Below are 15,592 nucleotides of genomic sequence, written 5' to 3'. Positions count from 1 at the left end.
GGGAGCCCAATCCTTCAGCTCCCAGCACAAGCAGGTACTTGCAGAGGAACTCTCCGCCCTTCTCAGCGCCAATGCGGTCGAGCCCGTGCCACCCGGGCAGGAAGGCAGGGATTCTATTCCAGGTACTTCCTTGTGGAAAAGAAAACAGGGGGGATGCGCCCCATCCTAGACCTGAGAGGCCTGAACAAATATCTGGTCAAAGAGAAGTTCAGGATGCTTTCCTTGGGCACCCTTCTGCCAATGATTCAGAAAAACGATTGGCTATGTTCCCTGGATTTAAAGGACGCATACACTCACATCCCGATACTGCCAGCTCACAGACAGTATCTCAGATTCCGCCTGGGGACACGGCACTTTCAGTATTGTGTGCTGCCCTTTGGGCTCGCCTCTGCCCCACGGGTGTTCACGAAGTGTCTCGTGGTGGTCGCGGCGTATCTACGCAAGCTGGGAGTGCACGTGTTCCCATATCTCGACGATTGGCTGGTCAAGAACACCTCGGAGGCAGGAGCTCTCCGGTCCATGCAGTGCACTATTCGCCTCCTGGAGCTGCTGGGGTTTGTGATAAATTACCCAAAGTCCCATCTCCAGCCAGTCCAATCTCTGGAATTCATAGGAGCTCTGCTGAATTCTCAGACGGCTCAGGCCTTTCTTCCCGAAGCGAGGGCCCACAACCTCCTGTCCCTCGCTTCCCAGACCAGAGCGTCTCAGCAGGTCACAGCTCGGCAGATGTTGAGACTCCTAGGTCATATGGCCTCCACAGTTCATGTGACTCCCATGGCTCGTCTTCACATGAGATCTGCTCAATGGACCCTAGCTTCCCAGTGGTGCCAGGCCACAGGGAATCTAGAAGATGTCATCCACCTCTCCATCAGTTGCCGCACTTCACTGCACTGGTGGACCATTCGGACCAATTTGACCCTGGGATGCCCATTCCAAATTCCACAGCCCACGAAAGTGCTAACGACGGATGCATCTCGCCTGGGGTGGGGAGCTCATGTCGATGGGCTTCACACCCAGGGACTGTGGTCCCTCCAGGAAAAAGATCTTCAGATCAACCTCCTGGAGCTCCGAGCGGTCTGGAATGCACTGAAGGCTTTCAGAGATCGGCTGTCCTGTCAAATTATCCAAATTCGGACAGACAATCAGGTTGCAATGTATTATATCAACAAGCAGGGGGGCACCGGATCTCGCCCCCTGTGTCAGGAAGCCGTCGGGATGTGGCGTTGGGCCTGCCAGTTCGGCATGCTTCTTCAAGCCACATACCTGGCAGGTGTAAACAACAGTCTGGCCGACAGACTGGAGCAGAGTCATGCAACCGCACGAGTGGTCGCTCCATTCCAGAGTGGTACGCAAGATCTTCCGAGAGTGGGGCACCCCCTCGGTGGGACCTTTTCGCCTCTCAGACCAACCACAAGCTGCCTCTGTTCTGTTCCAGACTACAGGCACACGGCAGACTAGCGTCGGATGCCTTTCTCCTCCATTGGGGGACAGGCCTCCTGTATGCTTATCCTCCCATACCTTTGGTGGGGAAGACCTTACTGAAGCTCAAGCAAGACCACGGCACCATGATTCTGATAGCGCTTTTTTGGCCCCGCCAGATCTGGTTCCCTCTTCTTCTGGAGTTGTCCTCCGAAGAATCGTGGAGATTGGAGTGTTTTCCGACTCTCATTTCGCAGAACGACAGAGCGCTTCTGCACCCAACCTTCAGTCTCTGGCTCTCACGGCTGGATGTTGAGGGCATAGACTTCGCTTCGTTGGGTCTGTCTGAGGGGGTCTCCCGTGTCTTGCTTGCCTCTAGGAAGGATTCCACTAAAAAGAGTTACTTTTTCAAGTGGAGGAGGTTGTCGTTTGGTGTGAGAGCAAGGCCCTAGAACCTCGTTCTTGTCCTGCACAGAACCTGCTTGAATACCTTCTGCACTTATCAGAGTCTGTCTCAAGACCAACTCAGTAAGGAATCACCTTAGTGCTTACCATCTTCGTGTAGAGGGTAAAGCCATCTCTGGAGAGCCTTTAGTCGTTCGATTCATGAGAGGCTTGTTTTTGTCAAAGCCCCCTGTCAAGCCTCCTGCAGTGTCATGGGATCTCAACGTCGTCCTCACCCAGCTGATGAAACCTCCTTTCGAGCCACTGAATTCATGCCATCTGAAGTACTTGACCTGGAAGGTCATTTTCTTGGTGGCAGTTACTTCAGCTCGTAGGGTCAGTGAGCTTCAAGCCCTGGTAGCTCATGCTCCGTATACTAAATTTCATCATAACAGAGTAGTGCTCCGCACTCACCCTAAGTTCCTGCCAAAGGTGGTGTCGGAGTTCCACCTTAACCAGTCAATTGTCTTGCCAACATTCTTTCCCAGACCGCATACCCGCCCTGCTGAACGTCAGTTGCACACATTGGACTGCAAGCGAGCGTTGGCCTTCTATTTGGAGCGGACACAGCCCCACAGACAGTCCGCCCAATTGTTTCTTTCGACCCCAACAGGAAAGGGGTCGCTGTCGGGAAACGCACCATCTCCAATTGGCTAGCAGATTGCATTTCCTTCACTTACGCCCAGGCTGGGCTGACTCTTGAGGGTCATGTCACGGCTCATAGTGTCAGAGCCATGGCAGCGTCGGTGGCGCACTTGAAGTCAGCCACTATTGAAGAGATTTGCAAGACTGCGACGTGGTCATCTGTCCACACATTCACATCACATTACTGCCTCCAGCAGGATACCCGATGCGACAGTCGGTTCGGGCAGTCGGTGCTGCAGAATCTGTTTGGGGTTTAAATCCAACTCCACCCTCCAGGACCCAAATTTATTCTGGTCAGGCTGCACTCTCAGTTAGTTGTTCTTCATAGGTGAATTCTGTTATGCCCTCGCCGTTGCGAGGTTCAATTGACCTGGGTTCTTGTTTGAGTGAGCCTGAGAGCTAGGGATACCCCAGTCGTGAGAACAAGCAGCCTGCTTGTCCTCGGAGAAAGCGAATGATACATACCTGTAGCAGGTGTTCTCCGAGGACAGCAGGCTGATTGTTCTCACCTACCCTCCCTCCTCCCTTTGGAGTTGTGTTTTTTGATCATTTTTGCTTGTCATTCAACTGAGCGGGAACGGTCGCGCACGGGTGGGAACATGGGACCGCCCGCAAAGTTTTGTTCCGGTTGGTGGGGCTGCCGTGGACGTCAACCCAGTCGTGAGAACAATCAGCCTGCTGTCCTCGGAGAACACCTGCTACAGGTATGTATCATTCGCTTTATGAAGGCAACAGGGAATAATGAAACACACAGAGTTCAACTGGAATGTTATTACATGATGCATATATAGTAACTTGCAAATTTGTCTGGTATGACTAGAGCATAAGAGAGAAAAAGTGATCAGGTGTTCAATATGGAAATTAGACCATTCATATAAAATGTTACATTTGAGACAATAATGCTTATGAGACAACAGAAAAGAATAAGGAATAAGTTCAGTGATGAGAGGAGCAGAATAAAAACAATAGCAAGAAGAATTTTCTGAGGCCCTGGGTCGTATCACTGTGTGCGAAATGGTTATGCAACAAATACATGAAACAGAATGTGCCTAAATATAGTGTTGTTTGCAAGTCTCTACCAATAAAAGACTTTATAAATATTTGCATTCCATGATGTGGAACATGTTTGCACAGAGTGAATCATTGCTGCTCAGACAAGGAAAAGAATGCCTTTAATGTTGTGAGGTGTGACGAGCAATTTTCCAGTGACCTTTTTTGTAACTCATTTTTATTGGCATTTTCAATTAACCAGAAACATACATAACCCATCCAAGTGAACTTCATTTACAACAATAAACCCCCTTTTCCACTCTTCTCCTGGATACTGGGGAATGCACATGAGGAGATGCTGCATGGTGGGGATGGGGAAGAGACAGAGACAGGGCATCCTGGGGGGGGGGGGGGGGAAATAACACACCGAAAAAGGAGATACTACATGGTGGGGGGGGCAGAAAGACAGAGAGAGAGAGAGAGGTCATCCAGCATGGCTTGGGGGGGGGGGGTGGAGAGACACACATACAGAGGAGATGCTATATGGCTGGGGGTGGAGAGACACACACACACGAGAGATGCTGCATGGGCTGGGGGGCTGCTTTTTATTTTTTGTTTTAATTAGTTTTATTTTATTCAAAAGTTAAATATTGCTTCTACTGAATTTTACCTGTATAATCTAAGATTATTTCTGGCTCTGTATATTGTTAGTGTATAACCCACCTGATTCCTTCTCTGATAATATTTTCTTTTTGATAGAGTTTATTTCAGAACTTTCAGTAAAGCATAATCATCGATAGTGCTTGGTGACTTTAATATGCCTGGAGGTCAAAAGAAAAATAACATGCATTCACTGTTTAAAGGTTCTATGGAAAGTTTTGGGTTGTTTATAACTACTTATCAACAGGGGAACATTTAGATTTGATTTCTGTGACACATTCTTTATATTTGAATATGGTTTCTGTAGAAATTAACCATGTCTCCTGGTCTGGCCATTATTTATTCATCGTGAGAAATGTTTAGCATTATTTCTGTTTTTACAGGAAAGAAATTTGTTAAAGTTAGTTTGAAAAAGCAGTTAGTTGATGCCCACTTAAGAAAAACAGTGACTCCTTTAATACCATCTTTTTCCTCTAGAGTGGACCTTTGGTTTGCTATGTTGAGAAATATTGCTAGTGAGATATTAGATTTTGAAACAGTTTCTGGGTCTTGTAGACATATAGCTAATGATACCATCAGGGCCTACCACTCCTTATGACTGTAAGGTGAGTGTGGAGAAAAAATCCGTCCGCTGAATCTAAAAATAAATGTCATGAAATTAACCAGATATTACCATTCAGAAATTTTGAAAAGTAAAAAGACTTTATTAATAGAAATTGGAAGAAGTTGTAAATAATCCTCATGACATTTTAAATTGGGTTCCCGACCTCACTATTATTTATTAATGTATTGGTATTTATATCTCATATTTGCCGAAAAGAAGTATCAGTTCAATGTGGCTTACATATTCTATATAATAAAACGCACCTCCAACATTCTGAAGCTGACTGCATGGCTGAGGCATTCCTGCTCTCTGTATCCATCTCCTGAATTGACATCATGTACTTCCAGGTTCGTCACAAGCAGAAGTGACCAACCACACAAGGTTTCTCGGCTTCAGAATGTTGGAGGTGCATTCTATTAAATAGGATCGGTCAGTTCCTTGAAGCACAGCCAGAGCTCAGCGTCCTGCACAGTAACGCTCAGACACCAGAGAGAGAGAGGGGGGAGGGGGGGCTGACACCAGAGAGGGGGGGGTGTGTCACACACACACTCTCTCTCTCACACACTCTCTCTCACACACTCTATGTCTCACACTGTATCACATTCACTCTCTATGTGTCACACAGTCACTCACACACTCTCTTGGTCTCATACACTCAGTCTCACAGAGAGTCTGTGTCTCACACACACTCTCTCTCTCACACACACTGTATCTGTGTGAAACACACTCTCTATCACACTGTGTCTCACATACGCACTTGCACACACTCTCATTCTCACATACACACTCTCTCTCTCACAGACACACTCACACCCAGACTCACTCTCTCACACACACACACACTCGCACATTCACTCTCTCTCTCACACACAGTCACTCTCACATACACTCTCTCAAACATACACACTCCGAGGAAAACCTTGCTAGCGCCCGTTTCATTGTGTCAGAAACGGGCCTATTTTACTAGTCTAATATAATAATTCGCACCTCCAACATTCTGAAGCTGACTCCTTGGCAGTGAAGCCGTGTAATGTTCGTAGAGTTCATAATTGCCCTGCCCTCGAGGGAACTCTGTATAGTTGCCAGGGAAAGAAACGCGACGTCAGAAGGAGAAGGGACCAACCACAGGTCTTGCACTCGCTCTCAGTGCCCTGCCCTCGGAGGGAAGGGAATGCTGCATATAATATTCACCCACCGGAAGTTCGTTCCCTCCCTCTGAGTTCCAGGGTCGTCGTCTGTCCCCCTCCCTCCCAATTCCAGGGTCCCCCTCCCTCCCCAGTTCTAGGGTCGTCGTCCCTCCCTTCCTCCCTCCCTTTCAGTTCCAGGCCCCCTCCGAATTTTAAAAGTCATCCTGACTTACCTCGCGCAGTAAAAAGCGTGCAGGCTCGGCACTACAGTTTTCCCTTCTCTGTCTTTCAGCTCTGGTCCCGCCCTTGCGGAAACAGGAAATGAGGGCAGGACTAGAGCTGAGAGACAGAGAAGGGAAAACTGAAGTAAGTGCCAAGCCTGCACGCTTTTTACCACTGCTGCAGACCGCCGTAACCCCCGATGACAGGGCCGGTCTTAGCAAGTGCAATTTGGTGGGGCCCCATCCTAGCCCTGTCCCCACCCTAGCTCCACCCCATTGATAAACAAAAATAATATAGATATATGCAATAAATAAAAATGAAATGAAAAGATATACAATAAATAAAGTGATGTGTAAAATATAATGTACAATATAAAACATATAAACCATCAAGTATTAAAATTGTTTTTAAAAATATATACAACTCTCTGACTCAAGAAGACTCCGACTCTGTCTGTCTCTTACTGGCTGCGGCTGGAAGCTCAAGCTGGAACTGGAACTCTCTCAACTCTCTTTGCCCATCTCGCGCGGCCCGCCCTTGAAGAAGGAAGTTGTCGCGGGGGTGGGCCGCATCATCAGTGGCAGACCAGGACTGTCTGCCACTCAGGAGGACCGAGCAGGATGGATCTACTGCTCTGCTGCAGTCTGCGGCGCTCACACATGCAGCACGCGTCGCGTCCATCATGCCACATGGCCTGGGGGGGGTCAGAGGTGTGGTCTCACTCAGGAGGAGAGGTACGGTCCGGAGCGGTGACTGGGCGAGCAGGGCCAGGGAGCGCTGCAGCCTGGCTGCTGCAAGTCTCTGGTAGGCAGCCGGCTCACGCACAGCAGAGCAGTCTGGCTGGGTCTGGGTTGCGGGTGGTTGGCAGCAGACTGTGAGCGCCGGTGCGGGAGCGGTATGGAGTGGAGGAGGCAGAGTTGAGGCGCGCCACGCGGGCCCCCTTAAGCACAAGGCCATATGCGGCCGCCTCGGTCTAAGACCGGCCCTGCCCGACGAGGTAAGTCAGGATGACTTTTAAAGTTCGGAGGGAGGGGGCCTGGAACTGGAAGGGAGGGAGGGACGACGACCCTGGAACTCGGAGGGAGGGACGACGACCCTGGAACTGGGAAGAAGGAGGGGGGACCTGGAACTGGGAAGGAGAGAGGGGGGGCCTTGGAACTGGGAGGGAGGGAGGGGGGACGCTGGAACTTCCCTTAAAACATTAATGGCAGAAGGTGATTACCTTGCTAGCGCCCGTTTCATTTCAATGAGAAACGGGCTTTTTTTTACTAGTATAAGTATAAAGCTACATTACAGGCAAACAGAGAATCAAGAGAGTGTACAGGTATTCAGGTGCATTAAAAATATTTTGTAACAGATACATTGTTAGAAGAACTGTAATTCAATATTTAAGAATTGACATCTTATAACAGAAACTTTTTGAATAAGAAGGCTTTTAAAGATTTCTGAAATAATAGGTAATTATTTATGTGTCTTATTCCCTTCGGAGTGTATTCCACCACTTTATGACTAAGTAAGGGAAACTGCTAGTGAAAGTTGATTTACATAAGTACATAAGTATTGCCATACTGGGACAGACCGAAGGTCCATCAAGCCCAGCATCCTGTTTCTAACAGTGACCAATCCAAGATCCAAAAGCGTACAATATATTTTATGCTGCTTATCTTAGAAATAAGCAGTGGATTTTCCCCAAGTCCATTTTAATAATGGTCTATGGACTTTTCCTTTAGGAAGCCATCCAAACCTTTTTTAAACTGTGCTAAGCTAACTGCTTTTACTACATTCTCTGGCAATGAATTCAAGAGTTTAATTACATGTTGAGTGAAGAAACATTTTCTCGGATTCGCTTTAAATTTACTACTTTGTAGCTTCAATCGCGTGTCCCCTAATCCTAGTATTTTTGGAAAGAGGTAAACAAGCGATTCATGTCTACCTGTTCCACTCCACTCATTATTATATAGACCTCTATCATTTCTCCCCTCAGCCGTCTTTTCTCCAAGTTGAGGAGCCCTAGTCGCTTCAGCCTTTCCTCAGAGGGGAAAATCTTCCCATCCCCTTTATCATTTCATCGCCCTTCTCTGTACTTTTTCTAATTCCACTATATCTTTTTTTGAGATGTGGCGACCAGTATTCGAGGTGTGGTTGCACCATGGAGCGATACAGAAGCATTATAATGTCCTTATTTTTGTTTTCCATCCTTTTCTCATATTACCTAACATTCTATTTGCTTTCTTAGCCGCCACTGTACCTGATATTCTTGTAACTGGGGAAAAGGAGAGTGAAAAAGTCTCTGGTGACTGGTAATGGTATTTTTTTGAAGAAAAGTCTGTCAAATTAAGCATGTAGTCCGGTGCCATCCCATATAGTATTATGAATATAAAAATACAGTTATGGCTTTTATTGGAAGCCAATGCAATCTTATCAGTAGTGGAGATGGCCTTTTCAAATTTGGCAACTTTGTAGATCAACCGTTGAGCTGTTTTTTGAGTTGTTTATAGTTTCTTAATTAAATATTCCTTAGCGTCAGCAGCAGATGAATCCAGTAACTAGTGGGTGGCATCTATCTACCAGCAGGTGGAGCTAGAAATCACAGACTTTTATCCCAGTGATATAGGATGGATAGCTCCTCCCCAAAGTATATCTCTATCTCCAGTAGGCGATGGAAGGACATCCTCTAGCTCCTGGATTCCTCTGTTGGGGTGCTTCTGACCTGGAGAGTTGAGCATGGGGGTGCTCTGGCTGTTCTCATGAACTTTTTTAATTGGTTTCCAACCTCACTTTATTTATTTATTTATTTATGTATGTATTGGTATTTATATACCACATTTGCCAAAAGTAATAGTTCAAAGTGGCTTACATATATAAATATAAGTTATATTACACGTAAACATAGAATCGAGAATACCTGTACACTCTTTCAGGTACATTAAGAAACATTTTTGTAACAAATACTGTCACAAAATGCCTATCCACCCGCCTGGGGCTACCTTTGCAACCACTTAGAGGGTCTATCCCCAGCAAAGCTCAGGTCTGCCCACACCTGCCGCTTGTGCTCTACACTAGCACCCTCCTCCCACTGACTGGGTCCCAACTGCCTCTGGGTGAGTCTCCCCGCTCTCAAATTATCCCAGTGATTCTGAGGATACTGGGAACCACCTCCCAGTGGTTCCACAGTTGCTAGAAAGCACCCACAGACCCAACACACAAACCACCAGGATTCTTAGTCAGTCCAGACAAGCAGTCATGAAAAAGGGGAACAATGAACAGAAAAGGTGCAATCAGCAAAACAATAACAGGTAACTGAAATATGGATCAATTATACCCTATCAGCTGCTCACAGGTTATCAAATATAACTGTTTACAGGCCTCAGCAAATAAATCTTTCTCTCTCTTCTCCCTGGCTAAGACTGGAGAAAAAAAGAGAGTACATCCTAGATGAATTGAGCTCCTGGGCATCAGAGCCAGAACACAAGTTTTCAAAGTATACTGCATCTCATTTCCTATCTGTGTTAGACTAAAGAAAAAAGCAGTCATTTCTCTGTAACAGCTTTAAACATAAACATGAACCACTTGCTGGCCAACTAGGAAATACACTTCAGGAAATAATACAGTTTACAGCTTAAACCCACTGTTTTGTCACAGATACATTGTTATAAGAACTGTAATTCATTATTTAAGAATTAATTTACATCTTGTAAAGAAACCTTTTGCATAAGAAGGCTTTTACAGATTTCCAGAATAGAAGGTAATTCCACCTTCGGGATACCTACCTTCAGGAGTGTATTCCACATTTTGTGGCTAAGTAAGGGAAACCGCTAGTGAAGTTGATTTGTAGTGGATATTCTTGTAACTGGTGAAATGAAGAGTGAGAGAGTCTCTGGTGCTTGGTAGTGGCATTTCTCCGAGAACAAGCAGGCTTATTAATTCTCACAAGTGTGTGTTGCCCGGTTATGGATTTATAAAAGCATAATAGAGCTTTGTGGAGCACGAGACTTGCTCCACTGCGCATGCACAAGTGCCTTCCCACCTGCCGCGAGAATGCAGTCTCAGTTCTTTTCTACCGTGATGAGGAGAGGGCATGCTTTTTTTACCATCTCCTTACATCACTCGGTCCTAAAGAGCTTTATTGGTGCCTCCTTTAGGCTATTTTCCGTTAATTTTTTCTCTCCCATTATTGGTGTTCCTCTTTTGCAACCTCCTTTCTTTGTTTCCCTTAAATTTTAGTTTATTTCCCCCAGGTTTAAGTTTCCTTACTGTTTGGTCTCATCAAGCTGCTTTTAGGCCTTAACTTCAGCCGTAAATGTTCCCTTTCTTTTCTGCCATGCCTTGCCCCTTTTTCAGGCACCATCGCTTTATTTAAATATAACCAAGGAAGTTTTTCCTTCCATATCCATGAAAGTTCCCAGTGGCTTTAAGGGCTGTACCCGTACAATCAGGATGATCTCTGGGAAAGACACCCATTCTTGGTGTCTACAGTGTCTTGGGTCCAACTATAGCCCCCCTGTGTTCTCTGTCTTCACATGAGATGAGGACCCAGATTTCCAGATAGGCTCAATGTGAGAAGATTCCTTGGAGTTAAGTCCTGGTCTCTCGACATCAACATTGGCAGGTTGTCGAGCGTTGCACCAGCATCAGGAGCGTCGGTAAGCATGGCTGCTGCTAGGCTCCTGACACTGGGAGCAGTGAAGCATCAAGTGGGACTCCAACTGCCCTCGAGGATTCCTGCTGTGCAGGGCCCCTGGGACCATCCATTGTTGGGACCCACCCCCGAGAAGACGTGTGGATTTGATGTCATCGTCGGGAGAAGGCCAAGAAGCATCGTCATCGGTTGCTCTCGACACATGGTGCTGGGAGCTCCGGGGCATTGAAGGATTCAGCACCCAAGAAGCGTCGGCGCCAGGAGGATCGCTCCTCCTCCACACAGGAGATGCCGATGTGCCAGTCTCCCAGCAGCCAAGACCCTGCTTCTGCATCACACCATCGATTCTGCAACCTGTCGGCCCTCGATGAGCGCATCTGGGCCTTGTCCCTGAGCTGCTGGATGGCCTCATGCAACGGGTTACATCGGCATAGGGGGTGCTTGCGCCTACCTTGCCTACTGTTGTGGCTTCCGCTTGGCCCTCAGCCTGTGGTGCAGCCTCTGACACCAATATCGGCAGACGACTCCGGTGTTGACTGCCACCCAAATTGGCACTCTCTTGACACTGGTGGAGGAAGCTTCACCAGAGATGAGGTGGGAACCGACTTCTCAATGCCATTCTCAAGGACATGGCTCCTCCATGTTGAGGCAGGTTCGGTCTCGATACTCCCATCAGGAGGTATTGTCTGACACCAAAGAGGAGCGCTCAAGGGATTCAGAGGAGGATCCAAGGTACTTACCTTTTGATGAGTCCTATGGAATTTCCTCTGAATGCTCCCCTCCTTTGGAGAGCTGTTCATTCCCTTCTTTTGTTAAGGAAATGACTGAAGCTATTCCCTTTCCTTTGGAAGTGGAGGATGAGTTCTGGACTACACGTCACCTCTTAGGGAGGCTTTGCCTCTCTCCATGAGGTACTCCAGGAAGTCCTCGTTAGGAACTGAGCATCCCCTCTGCTGGTCATGCCCAAGAAGATCAACACCCAGTATCGGATCCACAGAGATAAGTCTCAGTTGCCTCACAATTCCATGGTGGTGTAATCTGCTCTCAAAAGGGCCCGGAGTTCCAGGTCTATGCCTCAGCACCCCCAGGTAGAGAAGCTAGAACCCTGGATTCTTTGGGAGGAAGATGTACCAGGCTTCAATGCTCTCTGCCATATACAATTGTACCAGCACTTCACAAGCATCAGTTGCAAAAACTTGGTGTGCAAGTTGTCTGACCTGGCTAAGACGCCCCTCCGGAGCAGGCAGGCCAAGTCACTTTGCAAGTTGGTCAAGCAGCATAAGACATGTTGAAAATTCTTGGCCAGGGGCACTTATGACACTTTGATGTGGCATAAAGGATCTCTGCTCAGAGTTTAGCAATGCGCAGACGCTCATGGCTGCGTGTTTGTGACTTGGAACATTCTGTTCAGCAGAGGTTGGCAGATGCCTCATGCTGGGAGATAACCTTTTGGAGAGAAAGTGAGGAGGTCACTGATCAAATCAAAAAACATACTGAGACCATCTCTTCTTTCTCTTGCTGGGCCTTCGGCTCATCAGCCTGTTCAGGTTCAGCCCCAATGCGCTCGTTTACGTCAACAGCGTGCATCTAAGGGCCCTGCTACTCCCCAGTCAAAGCAAGAGAAAAGCTTTTGACTGGCTCCAGTAGAGCATAGCCGCAGTAAAATTACCCATCCCAGACGACTTGCCGGTTGGGGGGAGGATGACGTTTTTCCATGAAAGGTGGCTCCTTATAAACCTCCAACTCTTGGTTCTTTAAATAGTCCATCTCGGATATGTACTCAGTTTGGTATCAAAGAACTCCAAATTGCCCACCGAGAGCTCATTCATTCAGCTCTCAGCATAGGCAGGTAGTTTCAAAGGAACTCTCCACCCTTCTAAAGGCCCAAGCGGTTGAACCTGTTCCAACCAGGGAAGAAGGGCAGACATCTATTCAAGGTACTTCTTTGTGTAGAAAAAGCTAGGGAGAATGTGTCCCATCCTAGACTTAAGGCCCTGAACAAATTCCTAGTCTGAGAAAAGTTCAGGATGGTTTCCCTGGGCACCCTTCTCCCAATGATTCAGAATGACGATTGGTTATGCTGTCTGGACAAAGGATGCATATACTCACACCCTGATACTTTCAGCCCATCAGAAGTATCTTCAGTTTCGGTTGGGAACACATCACTTTACATAAATACATAAGTGTTGCCTTACTGGGCCAGACCGAAGGTCCATCAAGCCCAGTATTCTTTTTCCAACAATGGCCAATCCAGGTCACAAGTACCTGGCAAGATCACAAAATAGTATAATACATTTATGCTGCTTATCCTAGAAATAAGCAGTGGATTTTCCCAAGTCCATTTTAATAATGGCTTATGGACTTTACTTTTAGGAAGCTAGACAAACCTTTTTATAAACCCCACTAAGCTAACTGCTTTTACCAAATTCTCTGGCAACGAATTCCGAGTTCAATTACATGTTGAGTGAGAATATTTTCTCCGATTCAGTTTAAATGTACTACTTCATTGCATCCCCCTAGTCCTAGTATCTTTGGAAAGAGTAAACAAGTGATTCACGTCTACCCATTCCATCCACTTAGTATTTTATATACATCTATCATATCTCCACTCAGCCATCTTTTCTCCAAGCTGAAGAGCCCAAGCCATTTCAGCTATTCCTCATAGGGAAGTCGTCCCATCCCCTTTACCATTTTCGTCGCCCTTCTCTGTACCTTTCCTAATTACACTATATCTTTTTTGAGATGCGGTGACCAGAATTGTACACAGTATTCGAGGTGCAGTTGCACCATGGAGCGATACAAAGGCATTAAAACGTTCTCATTTTTATTTTCAATTCCTTTCCTAATAATACCTAACATTCTATTTGCTTTCTTTGCTGCCGCAGCACACTGAACAGAGGGTTTCAAAATATCGTTAACGACAGCACACACAATAACCGGCAGCGGCTCCTCCACAAGTAGTCCTGAGAAAGGTGCAGTACCAGCGGCGCTATTTTTCACTGACCCAGTCCCCCAGCAAACTGACGGTAACAGTATGGCGCCATCCCCCAACACCGACAATAGAAATAGTGGATACAGGCACCATAACTACCAGACACAGATCGCTGGATCACGGTCGCTGGGATCAACAGAGGGGCGAATTACTAATGCAAAATGAAGTAATTGCTAGAGTGAATTAGTAACAAGTAACTCAGCCTCTAGCTAAGTACGTTCACAGTAGCTCAAGTACTAACTGAACACTTGTTGCGTTTCGGAGAAAAGCCCTCAGAAACCTCAGATATTTAGTCTCTGGTTTTGAACACTGTTACAAACGATTTAACAATGTATACAGTGTTCAGTTTCTATCATCGGGCATAAAAACTCCGCTGGCTTGTAGGTTAAAGATCAACAGAGGGCGCCTAATGTGGCAGTGAACCAAACCTCGGACTCCCATTGACCTACCAGACCGGAGCAATGCCAGCTTCCCACACCGACAACCACAGCTGTGGAGACAGTTCCATGACTACACCGCAGCAACTTGAGTGCAAACCAAAGAATGGTGCGGGACTTCTAAAGAGGAGTGGCCTAGTGGTTAGGGTGGTGGACTTTGGTCCTGAGGAACTGAGTTCAATTCCCACTTCAGGCATAGGCAGCTCCTTGTGACTCTGGGCAAGTCACTTAACCCTCCATTGCCCCATGTAAGCTGCATTGAGCCTGCCATGAGTGGGAAAGCGCGGGGTACAAATGTAACAATAATAAAGGCATGATACAATTCACAAGCCCACACGGGTGCAGCTGGCAGGACCTTGGCGGGTCCAAAGTGGGTGACCTCGTGTTACAGCTTGCTGATACTGCCCAGTGAGGTATCTCCTGCTGCCCATTGGGGCAGAAGAGCTTGGAGGGAGATTCGAGTCTCCTAGGCAGCCGCCTTGACCGGGCTGCTGCCAAAACAGTACCTCGTGTTGCCTTTTAGCCTCGCATCAGCTCCCAGGGTCTTCACCAAATGTCTATTGGTAGTTTCAGCATCGCTATGCAGACTGGGAGTCAATGTGTCCCCATATCGCGATGATTGGCTGGTAAAGAGCACCTCTCCGGATGGAACTCAGGAGTCCTTGCAAATGACTATTCAGGTGCTCGAGCTACTAGGGTTCGTTTTAAACTACCCCAAGTCCCATCTTCACTTTGTCCAGAGATTGGAATTCATAGGAGCCCTGCTCGATACACAGAAGGCTTGAGCCTATCTTCTGGAGATGAGAGCAGACACTCTTATTACACTTGCTTCCAAGATTTGAGCCTCTCAGCAGATCACAGATCAGCAGATGTTGAGATTGTTGGGTCACATAGAGGGGGATAATCGAACGAGGACGACCATCTCTAAGGGCGCGAAGGGGCTGGGCATCCCGTATTATCGAAACAAGATGGGCGTCCATCTTTCGTTTCAATAATACGGTCGGGGATGCCCAAATCTCAACATTTAGATCGACCTAAGAGATGGTCGACCTAGATGTTGAGATGGTCGACCTTAGATATCGGTGACTTCAGTTTTCGCAGATAATGGAAACCGAGAACGCCCATCTCAAAAACGACCAAATCCAAGGCATTTGGTCATGGGAGGAGCCAGAATTCATAGTGCACTGGTCCGCCTCACATGCCAGGACACCAACCGGGCACCCTAGGGGGCACTGCAGTGGACTTCAGAAATTGAACCCAGGTGCATAGCTCCCTTACCTTGTGTGCTGAGCCCCCCAACCCCCCCCCCAAACCCCACTCCCCACAACTGTACACCACTACCGTAGCCCATGTAGTTGCAAAAACCTCAGAAAGGCAGTATATCAAGTCCCATTTCCCTTTCCCTTCCCCTTT

The sequence above is a fragment of the Microcaecilia unicolor genome, chromosome 6, assembly GCF_901765095.1.
Source record: "Microcaecilia unicolor chromosome 6, aMicUni1.1, whole genome shotgun sequence".
NCBI lineage: Eukaryota > Metazoa > Chordata > Amphibia > Gymnophiona > Siphonopidae > Microcaecilia > Microcaecilia unicolor.
The sequence above is the reverse complement of the archived record's forward strand: the minus strand, read 5'-3'. Positions refer to the sequence as shown.